This window comes from Anser anser (genome assembly GCF_964211835.1).
Source record: "Anser anser genome assembly, chromosome: 11".
NCBI classification, from domain to species: domain Eukaryota; kingdom Metazoa; phylum Chordata; class Aves; order Anseriformes; family Anatidae; genus Anser; species Anser anser.
The window spans coordinates 10,736,019-10,754,100 of NC_139732.1; the positions used below are offsets into that span (position 1 = coordinate 10,736,019).

Below are 18,082 nucleotides of genomic sequence, written 5' to 3' on the forward strand. Positions count from 1 at the left end.
AGGCTCTGTTCGGTTCTTAGAGCTTTCCCCCCCCAAGACTTCACAGGAGATGCGTCTCCTCCTTTATTCCTTCAGAATGGCACTCTGACAATGTTCGGAGCGAGGGAAAAAACCACCTCACCCTCCCCTACGTAATAAGTGTGAATTGGACGATTTGTACTTTTGTTATTGAGGTGAAATAACCAAATCCTCTCTCGCTCGTCTTCTTTTTCTGCTGCCCTTAATTATGCCTCCAGTATTTAGTCTAATGGAAGTGAAAGGCTGGGGGAAGAGTCCAGGCTAAATCTCTTTGCTTCTGTCAGTCAAAAGGCGATGAAGATAGGAAATACGAGCTAAAAAGACAAAATTAATCACAAAAAGCAGACGCTTCAGGTCTCCCTGACCTGCTCTGCCGATAAGGACCTGTCCCCAGGTTAGGGACAAAACAATCTGCGTGTAGGATTTCACTTATATATGTGGTCCTTGCTCTGGAAACAAGCTTTCTTTCCGCCCTTCTGTCTGCCTGGTGAAAGGTTCATGGTCTGCAGGCAATGCCCGGGTCCTCGTTCCTTACCCTGTGCAGGCAGATGGAGCACATCCTGCCATCACGCGTCACGTTGCCACCGGTGCACAGCCCAGAGCGTCCATCTGAAACTCCTCCAGAAAAGCTGTGTCAGTGCTATGCCACAAACCTTTTCACGTGCCACAAACAGGCAGGGGGTCAAAAGAGCAGTCCCTGAGGAGATAGGGCCTGCGGGAGGCCTGGAGGTGTCCTTCAACTTCTGGGCCATCGGCGCTCTGTCCTCCCTCCGTGCCTAGCACAGAGCAAGTGAATCCATGAAGGCTACAAAACCAGCTGTAGAGTGTGTTGATATTAGCATAAACCAGACAGAAATAGGCTGAAATTGTTCTATAATTACTCAACAGAGAATCCCGGTATCAGTCGCAGGGATCAGATACAAACACCTGAGGTGGTGGCAGGTTCACAGGCCCAGGGCTTGGGAGGTGGCAGGAAATGGCCTTAAAATTGAATTTTTTTTCCCAGTGGGAGTCTGGAAATGTCTCTGCTTCAGCTATGAAAGGGAAAACTACAAAGCGGCTGAAGTGTTAAAAATTTTCTGTGGGGATTTTTTTTTTTCCTTTCAGGCTTTGTAGCAAAATGTGTCTGCGGCGGCCTTATGTTTTATACAACGTCTAACTCCTGTGCTGTGGAGCTAAGGGGAGACATATAGGTGTGACATTTTAAAATACCAGTTAGTGATGTAAAAAAATAAATAAGTGGTTCATTTTTAATCTGTTTAAAGCAATCAAACAACCCAACTGAGCTGGCTGGCACAGGGAGCCATGCGTGCTGGAGCTGCCCCCAGCCTGCGCCCAGACAGCCGGTGTCAGCGATGGGAACGTAACCGAAGTGTTAATTGTGCCTGGTCATCAGCATTCGCCTGGATGTCCAGCAGCAGCTGAAGCCTGCTTGCTTGCTGCATGCCCTGCAGCATGCACAGCCCGTTCCTGGTTCCTGTGGTGCTGGGTCTGATGGGCTCACTGCTGGAACAGCACCAGACAAATGCTTCAGCCTGTCCTTCTCTAATGCTTAAAGATCTGTCGGGTTCCTACATTAAGGCCAAAGCCAGCTTTCTCACACGCCCCCTCTTCGTCCCTCCACAAGGTGTATTTCAGTTACCGTCGTTCACCTTTTTGAGCAGCGGGGACAAATAAAAGGCAGGGCATTTCCCGAGAGGTGGGAAAAATGAAACGAAAAGGAAAGCACTTGTTATTTTCGCAGCCTGCCTTGTTGCCGGGGAGATGGTTGGCTCATTCAAGGCAGGCTTGTTGTTGTTGGCTGAGGTGGCCCATGTATTGGGAATCAGTGCTGCAAAATGAGGGTGGGGGAGAAAGAAAGAGAGCACAAAGCCCAGTGCAAACTCTGCTGGAGGCTCTGTAGCCAGAAGCTCTGTCTTCCGTATCCCTCTGATGTATTTTCCTCCTTCGCCACCTTCTAGTCCCTTGACACCCTGAAAATACAAAATCTTGCCATAGTAAATGACCACAGTAAAGATAGAGCAGAACATGAAGACAGTTTATGATAGCCCTTTGCACCAAAAGAGCCTGAAGCCGTCTACTTCCATGGCTTCCCTCTGCCTCTTATGGGGTCAGACCCACCCATCACTGCAGGAGCCTGGCCGTACTAGCAGAGACACATGGCTGGACCTGGGAGACCTTGCTTTGCTTTGCTTCGCTTCGCTTTGCTTTGCTTCACTTTGCTTCGCTTCACTTTGCTTCGCTTCACTTTGCTTCGCTTCACTTTGCTTTGCTTTGCTTCGCTTTGCTTTGCTGCAGCAGCATGGCTTGGCTCCGTGCTGCTGCCAGCTTGAGTCGTGGCCATCCAGTCAATAATACGTGATGCTCTTCATACAGCAAGAAGGATCGCTCCAGAACCGGTGTCTGTTTCTCTGTAGTCATGCTACTAATAGATAGCATTTAGAGTGGAGACAAAATAAGCTTGTACCATGGCTATAAACACATCACGGGTCGCTCTCGCAGACAGAATTTGGCCTAGAAGAGCCCTCCGATTAAATAAGCAGGTTGCAGAGATGGAGGTTGCCAAGTCTTCGTGTAGAGTTTACTTAGGCTAAGTTTGTCAATCTGTCCTCCTTTCCAACCTGGGTAATTACAGTAGAAAACTGGCAATTCATTCAAGGCTGAAATGCGACCTTAGGTCTGGCACCGCCTGCCTTGCAGCTATTTATAGGGTGGCAGTAGTAGCAATAAACGATAGTCAGAACCCCGCTCTGCCACAGACAGGGGAAGAAATCCTGAGTTTGTGAGGGAGGGTGATGATACCAGCTCTGAGGAGAAGGGGAGGGATGGGGACTCGAGCAGAAATAGCCTAGAAGATGTAATGGCAGTGCAAAAAGCCAGGTGCTCGGGGCAAGCGAGAAACTGCTACACCCAGCAGCAGTATCAACCAACCTCCCTGCCCCTACAAGACAATCGATCACCACCAGAGCCCTAAAAACCAAAGTTTCCTTTCCCCTTTACTTCCCCAGAGTGGCCCAGCATGCGTATTTTTAGTTAAAATTCCTAAAGAGTGAAAAAAGGCCTTGTGAAATGGAGCCGGCAGGAGGCAGGGGGGAGTGGGCGGCAGGCACGTAGCGAGTTGGAAACGTGCATCACGGGGAAGGCGCTGCCTTGCTGAGCGCTTGATGCGACGGTTTGGGGCCTGCTTCGGGATAATATCTGTCGTGTTGTCATGGCGATGTGTTCATCCTCACGCAAAAGTAAACACCGGGTCTGCTTTTTGGAGTCTCCCTGAAGCCGTGGGCTGGCACAGTGGTGGTGAATGGGCAGCAGTTGGGGGACGGGACGTGATAGGTGTTCACCCCTTCTGCCAATCCCGCCACACTTGGAAACCTGTTCCTAAGAAACACATTTCTAGGGGGAAAAAAAAGTGTCTTGATCCACTTCAGCATCCTGTCTAAGTGAGGCAGATGAGAAGAATTGATGCAATCACACCTCAAAATGCCATTCAGATCTGTTTCTTTGGTGAGCGCTTGGCATCAGCCAGACACTGCACACTGCTGACACCTTCTCCCATGCTGCATTCCAATCTGAGCTTAGCTTTATGGTTCATGCTATCAAACCAGTGACCAGAACAGATGCCATCAATTAAAATTAGCCTTTTAATTTTCTTTTGAAGAAAAACAGAGGGAAAGAGATGTCTCAGGGGATCGCTGATAAGAAAGAGACCACAGTTGTCTAGCTCCAACGCCAACCACTAGATTGCATCTAATCACATCTTTCACCACCTAGAGAGGGTTTTAAAGAAAAGGGTGCCCGAGTCTTCCCAGGGATATACAGTGAGACAGTGAGAGGACAAGGCATTGGTCACAGATCCCAGGAAAGGGAATTTCAGCCGGACACAGCCTCGGACACATAGTACTTCCCCTCTTCTGTCCGTGCCATCAGAAGAGGTCAGGACAACCCACTCTCGAAGGGCCACCCAGCACTTTGGGAATTAAAATGTGGAGGCCTAAGAGTGGCCTGAGGACATTTGTGTGGGGGAATAAAAATAAGAAATCCCCAAAAGGTGGTTTCTAAATTATAAGTGTTACCTTCCTCTTCAGCTAGCCAGCAGGAGAAAACATTCAGGTGAAGTCGCGTGTCGTTGTTCAGTCCCCGGCTGGTGGAAACACAAAGTCTTCAGGTGCAAGCCCATCTTTGGAGCTGTTTTGTTTCTGGTGCTTCTGCTTTCAGCTGCCATTTTAGGCTTGATTTCTGGGTAGTGAAGAACACTAGTACTCCATCGGGTGTAACTGAGAAGGAGCCCCGTGTCCCCCAGCGCTGTACAGCATCCCTGTCCCCCTGTGGAAACGCAGAGCCCATGCTGTAGGGAGGCTCGTCGTTCCTGTTCCTTGCCTGCAGGCGCTCTCTTTTCACCGAGAGGGTGATGTATTTTTCCCCCATGAGCTTTGTGTGTTTGATAGGGTTTTTTTGGATGATGCAGGGAGTATTTTTAGTTTGAAAAGAAGGGGAAAAAAAAAACTGTTCCCTTGGAAGAAGGGCTGCCAGCCTTCCCTTGTGAGATTTGTTATTCAAATGCAGCCGCAGTTAGAGCTGCCACTGAGGTTATGTGGCAGGGAAGCACTCGTCACACAGGAGAGGCTGAAGGAGCCGCAGGACTGTGACACAGGCGTTGGGTTAATGGGCAGCGTGGCGCTGCTTTCCATTTCCACAGGGTGCTGGTTGGAGATGGCCTCTCCGAGAGACCCTGGAAGGGGTCACGATGGGACAACACAAAAGGGGAGTCATTCAGAAAAGACTGGGCAGAAAAGCACAACTGGAGCGGAGTCCCGAGGAGGATGAAAATGTCCTCGCTGCCTGCCAGGGGCTTCCTCGCAGCTCCTGGGCCCTGCCTCCAGGAGCCTCCTCCACGGGCTGGGGGCCTGGAGGGGGCTAAGGTTACGGCAGGGAGAGGCCCCAGCTTGTGGGAGCTGTGTGAGCCATTCAGGGCTCTGAAGCTGCTACTAGACAAGTGGAAGAATTTCCTGTGTGGTTCCTCCTGGTGCTGGGACAAATGGGGTCTTCAGGGCTTCGTTTTGTGGTGGGGAAAGGGAAGGAAGGCAGAGAGAAGGCGGAGTGCTGCTGGACTACAAGCAGGCGGAGCAGAGGCTGGCGAGCAGATGCTGCCCTTCTCCCGCAGCAAGGTTGAGACGTGTTGGAGCTGCACTGCCAGGTCTGCCTCCGCACCCCTCGGCTCTGCAGAGGCCTCAGCGCTCAGCAGCAGAAGCGCAGAAGCTGTGCAGCCTCTGTATGGCTTTCTGGAGCACAGCCCATCGAGGCTGGGTGAGACCATGGCACCAGCAGCTGCCACCTGGAGGGTGGCACAGCCTGGCCAGGCTGCATTTCACGGTAACCTTGCCCTGGGTAGCGTCTGGTGTCAGTGAGCGCCGTGAGATGCTGTTTGTCCTTCTCTAGAGCCTTTCTGTCCATAAAGGGATTGAAAGACCTGCACATGAGAACAAAAAATATGGGTAGCTATTTCGTGTACTGCAGAGCTGAGGCACTGAGGTTTAACATGCACCACGGTAGCAGCTTTGGAGATGCTTTATGTGTTTCTGACCCTACGGGTGATGAAGCACTCGCTCAAATCCTTCCAGAATGCCGCCCCCATGTTTGTGACTGAAGTTCAGGCTGCGTCTGGCCATGGCCTCTGTGTGCCCCACGCAGGCAGGGTGCTCTCTTCAGGTGTGTTTGCAAGTCACTTCTCCCAGCAGCAACCTCAGATAACTACAAACTACTCAGCACATTTCCAATACGTGTCAGTTATTAAGTGGATTTATTTCCATCTCTTCTGGGAAGTGTTGGGAAGCGCTGCTGAGTCATGCTGCTTACTCACCGGTTTTAGAGCACCATTTAAAATATTTGTTTTCCAAATGCTTTCTATGATGTTCCTATTATTTGAATGTCTCCAGATGTAAAATGAAAACATTTATGCAGGGCATCCCTGGCCTTTAAGAGATCTCTGGTGCGTAACTCACAAAAAGGCATACAGCAAATGTCTTGGGAAGGAACCTCTCCCTCGGCTCTGCCATTTGATGTTTATTCAGGGATCACAGTGAGGGGTGGCACAGGCTTTGCTCCGAAACAGCTTGGGGCTTCTCAGCAGCACAGGCAGGCTGGGCTTGGGACAGGAGGGGAAAGGAGGAGGGAGAAGAGCAAGGGCAGCCGCCCTGCTGTGCCTGGAGGAGGGATGGGGCAGCTCCGGCTCCTCCTGCAGTAACACCAGGCATCCTGCTCCTTCTGTGCCAGTGCCACCGGGACAGGGGAGGTTGGGCACGATGTCCTGTCCTGTCCCCTGTAGAGTCCCCAGGCAGCCCTGTTGAGCCAGGAACCAGCCGTGGCTGTCCCCATGCAAGTCCCTGCAGAAGGCAGAGCTGTCACTCCCGTCTCGCCCTCCCAGACTTTTGTCAGCCTGGTGGGTGCCTGCCCCTCGGCCAGGCACGGGGAGACCTTGGTGACAGCCCAGTCCCTTCGCACGCCGAGATTAACCTCGGCAGGTTGGGCAGAGTGGAGTGGCAGAGCCATCTCATGGCCTGTGGCTGTGAGATCCCATCCTTCCAAACAGGGGAACTGCGCCAAACCGTTGAGGCAAAGAGACAGGAGCTCCAGCCGACGCTCTGCCCTTGAGCACGCAGGAAATTAAAATGTGCATCCGCACCCCACACCACCCTGCTCCTGCTAGAGGGAAAACCTGTCCCTGCAAGGGCAAGCTTGGGCAGGGGCTTCTGCAGCCACTGTGGGGACGGCTGCTGTCCGCTGGGAGGAGGTGATGGGACCTCGAACTGCACCACATACATCTTGTGGAAGGTGGAAGACGATGCGCGGGGTCTGCCACATGTGAGGAGTTTATTGCCTGCACACAGGTTTTACTGAGGCTGTTAATCAGCGTTGTGTACATTGGTAATAACTGATTAAAGACACCATACGGGAGCTCACATAACAGCTAATATTACTGCTTTGACACAAGCCTCATCTGCTGAGTGAAGCGTGAAGACCTCTAGCTGGCTAGAAGGGAACAGGACCCACACGGCTCCCAGATATGCTGTTCACCCAGGCAGGACTGACTCAGCGCAAGTCAAGGCAGGAGTTCCCTGCGTTTCATTCAAAGGAAGGGAAGAATCCATCTCCGCATGGAGATCAGAAACAACAAAGCCCCCAGAGCTGCTGTGAAACAGTGTCATTTTGCACCGTGGCAATGTTTAACCTTGTGGTCAAAGACAGAGCTGGAAACTGTGCAGAAAAAGGCACAGCAGACAGGAATCAGCCCCTGTCCGCTTAGTTTTTTTGATAGCTGGTGGCTGGGGGCAGAGGACGCCCCATCCTTCCACAGCGATGTCTGCAGCCATGGCGCTTGGGGCGATGCAGCGCATCCCGCCCGAGTGTCCCAGCCTGCTCGGGAGCTGATGCTGGCAGTGCCTTACGGCCAAAGAGAGTCAAAACCCTTGGCTTTAAACCCATTTCCTTCATTTTCCAGGGCTGTAGGAGTCCCTGGTTTGCAGCACATTATGTCTGTACTGATGGCGTGGCTGTTGCTAGATACTTTTCCTCCCATAACAAATAATTCCCTTAGGTCAGCCATTTACAATTAACTCTTCATTTTTCCATGGACCGATGTAAGACAAGATTAACTCCATTGATTGTAGAGCAATAACTCTTGATTTATGCCAAGATCACGGGAATGGAGAACCAAGTCATGCACAGAAACTCCCCCAGGAGACCTCGTGTGCTCCAGTTAGCTCAGTGGTTGTCCTCCTGGAAGCCTAACCGTTCACAATCCCACCTCTTCGCAGTGTGAAACCATCCCTGAGATGCGTGCTCCTTTGCAGGAAGGGGGTTATTCATCCAGTTCTTCTTGCTGGATGTGCATTCCAGATGTTGGTCAGGAATCTGGGCTGTTGGGCCATGCGTTGAATACAATTACTTGTTGTTTGGCTCCCTTTGGGGCATGGCTCATCCCAGGTCCCCACCTGTGCACATCCGTCTGCGGCAATCAAAGCCTTGCAACAGGAGGCAGCGATGGAGAAGCAGAGAGCATTTTCTGAGGCAAGGAGAATGTTTCGTTTGCCAATTTTATTGATTTTTTATTTAAAATAATGAGAGCTTTTAGAACTGGTAGATGATATTCCAGGCAACAATGGAATTTTTTTTGCTGAGAAGGAAGAGATCCCAGTAGTCTCAGTCCAGCAAGTTTGACTTCATCCTGTGAAGTTATGAGTTAGTTTCTTCCAAGGGAGAACAAGGTCTTGTCTCCATTCCTTCCTCCTCCATTTCATAACATTTCTGCTTTTTTTTTTTTTTTTCTTGTAGGCAGCACAGGTTTTGGCAATACAACCTGTCTGGAGGCGCAGCGTGACATTTTTGTGGATGCCAAAACCAGGGGATTTTTGGGTTAGGTTTTCCTCACCGAATTTCAGTTTCAGTAATCACTATTCATGCAGCAAACTCTCCTCGGGCATTGTTGGATTAATGTATTCTGTGCTCTGGCCTCATCTGTAGCATGTAGCCAAATACCTGCTACGTGGTGTCCCTCCTCTGGTGGGGGCATGGCCTCCCTCCAGCCCTAGTTCAAAGAGCATTAGCACCTTACCCGATGATCTTGAAGCCATTTTTCTTCTGGCCTTTTTTCTCCTTCTAGCCTCTTCTCTCTTCTGCTATTGGTACGATAGGCTTAGTAAAGATTTTCTGTTGCCAAGACCCACTGCTCTATTTATGAGACATGCAGAGGTTTCCACGCGGTGATATTCGGGCTGCCCTTGCTCGAGTCCCTCAGATATACACAGACCTTTGTTTTAGTGCAGCCTCGCTTATTTTCCTTGCTGGTAACCCCTCACAAGCCACTCGGGTTTTGTCGACAAGTTCAAGCTCTGCTTCTCTCCATTGCTGCCTCGTGCTGGGTCCTCCCTTGCTCGCTTCTACCTGTGAGCTCCTTTACCTGGGAAACTGCAGGGGGTTAAGCCTGCTGCCCGAGGGTGGTGTATGTGTGCTGCTATTGCAGGCTGCTTTATTTGATGCACTCCAGAGGCAAAAAATGTACCAAGACTCAAAAAACTGTATGCAGCGTGATGGTGGATCATGAGCCAAGTTCGGGCTGGTCTTGTGATGAGTGAGTAGGCAAAAATCCTCATTTCTTCAACTTCCACTCCAAAAGCAAAGTCTCTGGGAAGGCTATAGGATGATTTGCAGCAGCATGCGAGGCTCTGCAGAGCTGTCTTTGGCTCAGCAGCTCTTCAGGGCGTTGCGGACTAAGAGACGAGCATCTCGTATGTGTTTGTTGGATCCAGGCAAAAAGTGTGCATGCACAAGAAAATCCCGACCCTAGGGCCCTGAATTGTGTGCCGGCAGCTCGAAACTTATCCCCCAGCATCAGCACTCGGAGCAATTTCAGCATCAGGGCCAAAAACCGAGGCGGGCTCTTGGCCATGAGGTTTCAGAAACCAAGAGCAGCTGGGCCCAAACTACACCTCTGCTTGTTTCGCGGCCGTGGGCTGTTGGCACAGCCATTTTAGCACACTGAATCACCTCGAGAGCCACCTCTCTCAGGCAGGCACCCTTTTCTGGCTCCCTTCTTCCCAGAGGAGCTGCAGGGTGTGCAAGGCTTGCCCTGGGCAGGTGCTGCCACCGCTGCCCGCAGACATCCCTGGTGGTCCTTCCCTCGGCACCGCTGCTTTGTGAGGCAAGGAGCGAGCTGATGTCTCTGTCTGGAAAAAGCACGATGGTGAGGACAGAGCTGGCAGCAGGAATCCCCTCCGTGCTGCAAGCTGCCTTTCCTCTGCTGATCTTCAGGCCCCTGATATCCTGGGCAGGCGAGACCCCATAGTTCTTGGGTCATGCTGCTTGTCAGCACGCATTTTCAGCTTCGTTTATCCGGGCCCGTCTAAGAGCAGCGAGGATTGAAGGAGTGGACAGGCTATTGCACAATGCCCCTTTTCTCCTCTGCCATCAACTTTGCGTTGGACAAGTGTGCAGGAAATAAACAGCGAGGGCTGGTGGGGAGGGGAGGCCTATCGCTGTACACTATCATTATCTAACTCGCCTTGAAACCCTCCAAGATGTCCCTGGGAATTTGTTCCAGTGCCAGTGAGTTTTCAGTGACCCTTTAGGAAGAGAAAGGAGCTCAGGGACTGAGCCCAGTGCAAAGTGCTAGGTTTTGGTCAGTTAAATTCCAGCTGTAAACAGATGTGCTCCCCCGCAGCCCTTACAGACCCTGTAAGACACATCAGGCAGTACCAGCACACCGGTATAAGCCCTTTCCTGTAAGAAGCTGTAGTGTGGTGCCTGGGATCAGGAAGAATTAGTCCTACAAGTTGCTTGAGCCAGAAAAATCAGATTTCCCTTTGTAGTGGTTATGCAATTCCTGGTTCAGAGCCTGTCCCACTTGCCAGCAGTTACTGGTCAGATTGCTGCAGTGAATGCCACGAAGGAGGCTTAATGGTACCAGGACCGTTTCCAACTGAGCTGGGTTCTTTTTGTGCTCGTCTAGCAGAGAGGGAACATTGTCAGGCTAAAGGCTGAGGTCTGCTCAGGTAGGGTGGGGTGGTGCTGGCTTTGCTTTGTTTCTTCCTCGCCACGCTGCCCTTGGCCTCTGTTGCGGCTTACTCGAAGGCACAGCTGGGTTTGAAGCAGGCAGCAGGACGGCCTGTGAAGCAGCCAGCTGAACGGCCAGCACCTTTGTGCACACACCCAGAGTTACAGCTGGAAAGCCAGGGCACCTGAGGCAGTGCCTCAGACCTAAATCCGGATGGTCATATTCTAGAAGTGGCGGAATTAAGTGTTTGATGTGTGGAAGGAGAGGATGTCCAATTTCACACGCAGGACCACCACCAAAGCTCCTTAGAAAGCTCTTTCCAGCTCTTACAGGAAAGAAAGGGGCAGTAACTTCTAGCTGAATGCTAAAAAGGATATCAAGTAATGACACGATAAAAGTAGCATCTCCACAACTGCAAAAGGTTGTTCTAAAGGTCAGATCTGCATGTACTCTCCTAGCTCTGCGAATAGCTATTGCTTTCATCCAGAAGTCAAGCTTTCGACTAGGACAGGCCGAAATAACCAGGGCTAAAGCTGTCCCATCCAAAAGGCAGCGACTTATCGCTGGGAATGGCGTGTTTCCAAGAGCAGGCTCTGCCTCTGCAGATATGACATACAGCGTGGCAGAGAGCAACCCAAGAGGGCAGATGGTTCACGTGGACCATCCTCACCACCAAGCCTTCGTCATCCCCGGGCTTCAAAATGCTGCAGTGCCCCTCTGCGGAGAGACAGCGGCGCCGTAGCACTCCCTGCCAGCACGGCCTGAACGCACAGGCTTTGTGGCCAACACCTCTTTTAAAGAGGTGAAAAGTTTTTCATTCAGAATACGCTGCCCAAGACTTTTTATCTGGAGTTATGCTTCCTTTTCCATCCCCTAAGGTGAGCTTTCAGGAAGGAAACCCCAACAGTCCTGCTGGTGCTTTTTCTCTCTCTCATACCCAGTCAAAACAGAAGGGCCCTGCCGCCCTCGTGGCACAGCCGGACAGACCGACGGAGCCACCCCGCGCAGAAGGGGCAAGTGGGACCCTGGTATTTTTGCCACCTGAGTTCCTGGGTGTCACACAAATCTGTTGTTCACATTCTTTTATTGATGTCCTTCCGTTCCCATGGCAGCATGGCGCTCTAATTGGCGAGTAAGAAACAAAATTAAAAATAGAGCAGTTTATTAAATGTCAAAGCAAATTGGTGTGTCTCACAGAAGTGCCCTCGGGGGACTGAGATGGGAGCACAGAGTAACTCTCAGGGCGTCCATTCAAAAGCAGACCTCCTTGAGCAAAGAGGCAGCGGTGCCAGAAGGGTTAGGGGGCAGTTCCTCTGTGGCTGCACGTTGCCATCGTGTCTCTGAAGGAGCGAGCCTACCTCCTTCAAACGTCAGGCCAGGGAGGCTGGAGCCACGCAGTGCCCGAGATACCTGCCTCACCAGAGCCATTCCCACACCGGTGTGTAGGTGGAGGAAGGCAGGTTGTGTTTGTAGGCTACGCTAAACCTCTGTCATCTACACAGTGAGGTCCTGCTGCTGCCACCGTCTCTGTTTGCCCCTTTGCTCAAACTCCCGCTCAGGCCCAAGGCCTGTAAGGGGCAGCAGAGCCGTGCCCGTCGTGAGCGGAGCGCCTGGGCCGGGCCTACTGGATCCCTCAGCCCTGTCTGTGGGTGGGGGTAGGGGATGTAGCAGGTGTAGGCTGGCAGATGGGCTCACAGCAAAAGCAGCTCTTTGTTGTCAATGAACCCTTCATCTATGCCCTGAAGAAAACATAAGCTGAAAGACTTGATTCTTGCTTGTGGAACTGGAGAAACTCCGGTCTTTGCCTTCCAGGGTCTGAGGCAGGAAGACCTCCAAGGGCTCTGGCAACGCAGTGGGAGCACCGATCCTTTAGTACATCACCAGATCTCAAGAAGCAACTTACTCTTGGTCTACCCAGCTGTCCTATTTATAACCGAAAAAGTGTATAATTCACAGTGCTTTCTAATTAGACGTTGGAACTACAGTCCTCCTTCACTCCACTCTAATTTGCTCCATCTCAGTACTTCAAAGTTTTGCATTACCTATGTCACGTAGGGAGAGCTCTTCAAGGGTTTGAAGCCAGCAATTATGTGCAGCCCTCATTTGCCCTTAGAGCTGATGTGGGTTCACGTGGAAACATCCCAACATCTAGGATTAAAAGACACTGTTAAAGCTCTGTCCGACGTCAGGGGTCACTTAGTCCAAAGCATGGCAACTTAGAGCAAGATTGCCAGGCTAGAAAAGTTTTTTGCAATCCCAGTCACTTCTGACCTTTGTGAAAGGCCTGAATTTTCAGGAGTCCATATTTGGTAGATCTCCATAGCAATCTGCATCTCAGTTTGTGGCTGGCATTCAGATCTCTAAAAATGGAAATGGGCCTTCACCACTTCAACTTGGAGATTATTCATTATAGAGGAAAAGATCCTGAGGGTAACTGGACAGTGGTTAAGCAAACAGCCACTGGAGGAGCACAGGGCAGGACTAGACATCACCCATTAACACACTGACATGGGCACTTGCAGAGGAGGTGCGGGCCAATTCTTTATGTTACTTTAACTGACTATGTGCATACTACTTCTCACCTTGTGTGTGCAGATCACATACCCGGTTTGACTCATTAGAAGCCAACTTAATAGGTGTAAACCCTAAGAAGTTGTTAAACACGCTGGCAAAATTTGCTGCAGAAGGTTCTCCCATGCATGTTTAAATGTGGTGCTGTTATGCTTTTTGAACGTGTTTATTAAAATCAAAAACAAAACCACATTTCCCTGGTATTTGTAGGGGGAAAAAACAGAGTAGGACTACAGAGTTCCTGTGATACTTTCAGGGAGTTCTTCTCAGCTAACTGTAGCTTAAGAGCTCCAATTTGGGGAGGAAAGTTTCTGAAAGTGCTCTTTGCCTGCCATTGCCTCCACCTCTCCCTTAAAGACTGCATGAAACCTTTCAGATCCTGCAGATGTGTGTTAACATGGCAGAATTGTCTTGCCAAGCTCCTCCATAAAGACAGCAGCGGCCCTAAGTTAGGGCCTTCCTTAGCTGAGCTGTCTGGAGAGAAGCAAACAGCGAGGAGCTGCCAGGGGATCGTCTTTCCTCCCTCTTCCATCAGCCCTCCCCACTGCAGCCGCTCGGCACAAGCATCCCCGCAGAGGTCAGATCCTCAGCCTGTGTAAATCCAGCCGGCTCCGCTGAAGTCAACCTGGCCCCAAGGCTTGTTTTGCTACTTTACAACAGAACAAATAGAGCAACATTTCATAACGTCCTAATGAGGCACATTGAAGAATGCCCAGGAGACAGAGACAGTATCAGTGTTCCTTGGCACAGGGAGAAAATCAAAGGCATTTGTTTGTTATCTGAAATGTCGATCTCTGTTCCTTTCAGTGGTGGGCAGACATTTTTATAGTGTACGTTCCTGGAAATACTCAGATGTCACTGTTAGCGTGTTCCAAGAGCACTATTTATTTCCAGATACACCTATAAAAACTGAGACTGAAGCAAGGAAATATTCAAAGCCATTACGGGTTATTAGGTTTTAAGTGGCGCTTTGCACTCTGCATGGCCCCAAAAGGCCTAACACTTACAAACCCATTCCTTCCTACTGAATGGAAAGCATATCTTTGACTTGAGAAAGCCCAGTAGTAGAAGAGTTTTTGCCCACTAGGCTGTAAATCAGCAGGGGTGATACCCAGCAGCACCCCAGCACGGAGATGGGATTGAAAAGACTCCGACTGGATGGTTTAGTAGGTGACATTGGTACCAGGGGGATGGTTTGATCAGATGATCTTGAAGATCTTTTCCAACCTTAATTATTCGAGGATTCTATGATCCTACATCTGGCCAGGCCGTTAAGGGAACCCATCTGTGTTGTAAGAGTAAGCATGGGCAGCAACTGATCTCAGCCTCTGCTTGATGTGCACATCCAGGTAGGCTGGATCAGAGGAAGGACTGACCCCTATCAAGGGTGAGCTAAGGAGAGCCATTCTTCAGAACACCTGAAAAAGTCCTCTTTAAACCCCTGAACAGTAAAGGCTGCTGTATGGTTAAGTTGCCGGGCGACTGGAAGGGATTATCCCATTCAAGGAAGTCCATCTCCTGCAAAAAGGGTTTCCCAAGCAAGCAATGCTGTTCTGCTAAAGCTGCCTTTGACAGAGATTTCTCCATTCCAAGTTGGATGTGGGAGGCAAGTATGTTAATAAACTGGCTGCCAAGCAATGTAATGCCATTCTTTTCACTCTGCTCACTCTGGAAGCCCAGTTAGGCATAAGGAAGCAATGAATTTTGCTTATTTAGTGACTTTTTTTTTCTGAATGTCACTGTTTAAAAAAAAAAAAAGGCAGATGAAATAGTTCCCCACCTCTCACCCCCTACACCCGAAGCCAAAACTATTTTGACTAGGTCAGGTATGTTCATTGTGGTTTCTGCAGTTAAAAACCTATCATCTGTCAGGGCTGTAATCATCCATCCATCCGGGTTGTATCATCCATCCAGCTTGTAAAAGTGAACACCGTTCTGTTGTTTTTGAGGACACACAGGCTGTTCCACAAGATCATCTCATGCCCACTGTTTCAGAATGCCTCTGCAAGAGATTGAAAAAAAAGAAGAGTAGTTAAAAAAAGCAATTCAGACATTAACAATGTCATGGCAACAGCAAATTAGTGCCTCAAAAGCAGATCTCAGATCACTAAAGGTTTAGGGAGTCACTGCACTGCAGGACTGAATGAAATATTCAGCGCACAAAAGAAGTCCCCACATGTTTTTGTATTTGTGATAATGACGCCAAGCAAACTGCTATTTAAATATATTTTTTGCCTAAGCATGGATTTTTCTTTCCTGCAAAAGATTTTAAAATAGCCTGCTTCTCAGGTAAACGTGGGTCTGTGTTGATTCTTGGAGAACTTTGACATTTGCAAGCGTAATCATAAGCATCAGTTTTAGCTCATGGGGAAAGCAATTGATGTAGCAAAAACTGATAGAAAAAATAAGTGTTTTATGAAAGTTACCCCCAAGAGAGATTTTGTATGTTGAGTAAGATGATCTAACGTGAGGCAACAGCCTGTCTGATAATGAAGAGTGAGGCAGACAAACTTAAATGCTGTGTTTTCACCTAAGCCTTGCATGTGCATAAGCAGACAATAAACTTCCCTTGCTAATTCTTTTCCCTTCCCGCCCTATAGTATCTCTTCTTTTCTCAGTCATCTTCTTCCCAGTGAGGTCAACCACATCAGGCTGCCCAAGTATCCAGTGGCCATCCCCATCTGCCGTAAGCTTTGCTTGCCTGAGCTCTGCTTGAAGCTTCATTCCAGTGCTTTTTCTCTTGATTATATTAGGTATCTGTGGCTGATACCTGTAACATCCTGTGGGATGGGTTCAGAGGAAAAACACTGCATAGCAAAAAATATTCTCTAGTTTTAATTTGGTCTTATGCCAGGCTGGCAGGGAGAGAACAACTGCAGCGGAGTGTTGCTTACACTCAGAGGACTGCGAAGTCAGACAGTACTCGGCTCTGACTCGTCTTGTGCCTGGATCCACCTCTCTGTGTCTTGTGCTCCCCAGCTCATAACCTTTTCTCTTCCCCTTTTGCCTTTGCTATCCTAGCTTGGGAACTTGAAACCTGTTTGACAGACGAGAAACGTGGGATTTTCTGTCAGCGTGAGTGGTCTACATGGGACAGTCCACACTGGTGGTCCACAGGGTCGCTGCTAACATCTTCAAGCTCCTCTGCTTGATGTTGGATGCCAAAGTCTCTGAGCATCCAAACAGAGAATTGGCAGGCCCAGGGTATCAAGAGCTTTGTTAGTTCGGTAGGAAATTTATCTGTACTTTTTCTGAGCTTGCCAGCTCAGCACTTCCATTTCATTACATGAGTAGAAATGAGGCCTGTCGGGGAGAATCCTAAGATTCTCCCACCTTTGAAGATGTCGGGCATCTTTCAGCCAAGACTCAGCTTCCCGTTACTCCTCTGAACTCTTTCAAGTCATTTTTTGTAATGCTGGAATCTTCTGTTTCTGAACTTGACCTTAATGTGAAATTTTGTACAGTGCTTACACACACCCTGAGTCACAGGGGTCGGGGTGGTTTGGAGCTGTGAACTTTCCCAGTGTTTCAGAACACATTCTGCCTTCCAGTGACTCAGTACCAAGTCTTCAAGCCTCACTTTGCTGATACACAGGCATCAGAAGGAGAGCAACCTTGCAAATTTTAAAAGTTACGAGCTTTTATAGTTCAGCTGGGAACTCCTGGTACATGGATTTCAAATCCACCGGCCTGTGTAACGCTGCGCAGTCTGGGAAACACTTGGGTTCTGAATCAGCCAGTACCAGCTCTGCCCCTGAACAAACCTGGAAGCTTTTGATGCTTTATGCAACTAAGCTTTATTTGGGGGCTTTCACCCCAAATCGACATCTTAAGGTAGGGCACAGTAGGGTTGGAAATCTCCTGTTTCTTGCACGCTCCCCATAGCACATACGGGCACTCTCGGGTTTTGTAGCAGGGTTGTCTGATGGAGGGTTTTTTTGGATAGATCTGGCCAGTAGGTTGCTGAACAGCTTTAGAGCACAGCAGGGACACCTTGCAGGATGGTACAACAGGTTCACATGTCCAGAAGGTGAGCAGGAAAATTGCACATACACAAAGCAAGATAGGAATAGTGTAAATAAGAGCAAAACCTAGCTGCAAAGAGAAATAAAGGTGTTCAGAAGTCAAACTTGAAGCAGCCTCCAATGGTCCAGCCTCCAGTTTAAAGTACAATTTGTCGTTTTCCTCTTCTTTAAGAGCCTTAATAAAAAAACTAGGGCTTAGATTTCACACCTCCTGGATTTCCCTCTCCTGCCTGTCTGAGTTTGTGCTTAACTGTCTGAGTTATGCTTAACTGCTCTCAGTTACCGGAACCCTAAAATCAGAAGGACCTCCTACACTGCTGCGACTCCCAAGCTGTTGAGCCAGAGCCAGGGATAGCCTTTATTGTGAAGGTGATAGAAATCCTTTCTCTCTTACAGAAAAGTGTCGAAGACTTAAAAATTAGTTTTGTAGTCTCAAAGCTGTGACCTGGGTCTGCTTTGAGAGACGGCGCAAAGCCCACTGTAGCTGATGGCTTCGGCTACGGGAGGTGATGCTATGGGATGGATCCCAGCCCATGAGCCCTGCTGGGAACTGAGGGCATGGCTCAGGAAACTTTAATGTGCCTGTGGCCATCAACAAGTAGAAAATTAAGCAGTCTCTTGTGTGTATAAACCATCCTCTGCTTCCCAGAAAAGTTTTCCCCTTGAGAGGAGGTCTGTCTGCTGTTCAATTTGCTGTCTTCTGACATGTTGGAGGGAGTTGCTGGGGCTGTTTTTGAGGCAGAGCAGGTGTTTGTAGCCTCCAGACAAACAGCTGGCTGGAGAAGAGTCATCAGGTTGCAGGGAGAATCAGCTGGGGGCAGATAGCTTGTGTAACACTTAGGAAATGGGCATTTTTTCCTCTCCAGACCTAGGCAGATGACTATTTTGAAGGGTCTGTTGAATGCAGATAGAGCCTCAGAGG

At 49.5% G+C, this 18,082-nt stretch overlaps 1 protein-coding gene and 1 long non-coding RNA gene across 4 annotated transcripts in view; one reads left to right on the forward strand and one right to left on the reverse strand.

The window, feature by feature from the left end:
• Positions 1 to 18,082, forward strand: part of GNAO1 (G protein subunit alpha o1) — a 138,660-nt gene that overhangs the window by 46,492 nt on the left and 74,086 nt on the right. The window lies entirely within an intron of this gene.
• The window catches only part of LOC310905514, a 33,592-nt gene that overhangs the window by 6,919 nt on the left and 8,591 nt on the right, over positions 1 to 18,082 (reverse strand). Inside the window, exon 2 of one of the 2 annotated variants that reach the window (XR_014589127.1) lies at positions 554 to 18,074. This is a non-coding gene — a long non-coding RNA (uncharacterized lncRNA). Of the gene's footprint in view, positions 1 to 553; positions 18,075 to 18,082 lie in introns of those variants that run through there. The other variant, XR_014589128.1, reaches the window with a different exon arrangement.